Source organism: Mus pahari, chromosome 14 (assembly GCF_900095145.1).
Source record: "Mus pahari chromosome 14, PAHARI_EIJ_v1.1, whole genome shotgun sequence".
NCBI classification, from domain to species: domain Eukaryota; kingdom Metazoa; phylum Chordata; class Mammalia; order Rodentia; family Muridae; genus Mus; species Mus pahari.
In genome coordinates this window covers 37,738,357-37,739,887 of record NC_034603.1, presented here as the reverse complement: position 1 = coordinate 37,739,887, position 1,531 = coordinate 37,738,357, and the positions used below count along the sequence as shown (strand labels likewise).

At 46.1% G+C, this 1,531-nt stretch overlaps 1 protein-coding gene across 1 annotated transcript in view; it reads left to right on the top strand.

The window, feature by feature from the left end:
• Acap1 (ArfGAP with coiled-coil, ankyrin repeat and PH domains 1) overlaps positions 1 to 1,531 on the top strand; it is a 14,219-nt gene that overhangs the window by 1,348 nt on the left and 11,340 nt on the right. The window lies entirely within an intron of this gene.

The following is a 1,531-nucleotide window of genomic DNA, read 5'->3' as shown; positions in this document are numbered from 1 at the left end:
GGGATGTAGGTTTTCATTTCTCTTTCATAACGAGCCTTGTCAGCCTTTGCCATATCTTGAAATTTCCCCTCTTCTTTAGCAGACATGGTCTTCCACCTCTCTGAGCACTTCTTGGAGAACTCTGAGAAGTTGACAGAAGCATCCGGGTGCTTCTTCTTGTGCTCCTCCCGGCAGGTTTGCACAAAGAATACATATGAAGACATTTTTCCTCTTGGCTTCTTAGGATCTCCTTTGCCCATGTTTAGTTGATTTTCCTCCGTGAGGCACAGAGTCGCCCAGTGCCCGTCTGGCTCACGATTGCCCCGGCACTGTCTTGATGGAGCTCAATGTACTCTCCTCAAATGTTTCTAACTGAACTTTTAAAAGAAGATTTATTTAGCCGGGCGTGGTGGCGCACACCTTTAATCCCAGCACTCGGGAGGCAGAGGCAGGCGAATTTCTGAGTTCAAGGCCAGCCTGGTCTACAGAGTGAGTTCCAGGACAGCTAGGGCTACACAGAGAAACCCTGTCTTGAAAAACAAAAAACAACAACAAAAAAATTATTTTATGTATATGAGTACACTGTAGCTGTCTTCAGGCACACCAGAAGAGGGCGTCAGATCCCATTACAGATGGTTGTGAGCCACCATGTTGTTGCTGGGAATTGAACTCCGGACCTCTGGAAGAGCAGTCAGTGCTCTTAACCACTGAGCCAGCTCTCCAGCCCTCTAATTGAACTTTTAAAATTCAGGTTAATCATACACTTGTAGTAATTGCTTAGAGAGGCCATGTCCCTGCCAGCTTCCCTGAGAGATGATATTTAATGCAATTTTTCCTCATTATCACAACCAAAAATTAGCACTGGTGCAGTCCTGTTAACAATAAAGTCTACAGGGACCAGGAGAGATGACTGGACAATAAAGTGTACCCCTTGCCAGCATGAAATCTAAGTTTGATTTCCCCCCTATGCAAAAATGACAAGGTGTATGTATGGTATGCATTTATAATGCTAGTATTGAAGTAGAGACAAGAGAATTAATTATTGGGACTTTCTGACCACGCAGCCTAGCCTAATTGGTAGGTTCAGAGGCTATTGAGAAATCCTATGGTAGATACTGTTCTTTTTTTTCAAGGTCATACTATCTACCCCTGGCTGGCCTGGAACTTGCTATGTAGACTAGGCTAGGCCTCAAACTCACAGAGACCTGCCTGCTTTTACCTCAGGAGTGCTGGTCTGTCAGTCTGTCTATCATCTATATAATCATGTGTGTGTGTGTGTGTGTGTGTGTGTGTGTGTGTGTGTGTGTGTGTGTGTAATGCATGGGAGGAGGACAGTTCTCTCCCTCCACCACGGGCTCCAGAATTGCACTCGGGGTTGCCCGGCTTACCTGTCACATGTCTTTACCAGGTAAACTATCTCACTGGCCTGAAGTTGGCTTTTCTAAAAAACTAGAAGTCCAGTGTGGTGGCGCACGCCTTTAATCCCAGCACTCAGGAGGCAGAGGCAGGTGGATCTCTGAGTTTGAGGCTAGCCCAGTCGAGAGAGAGAGAG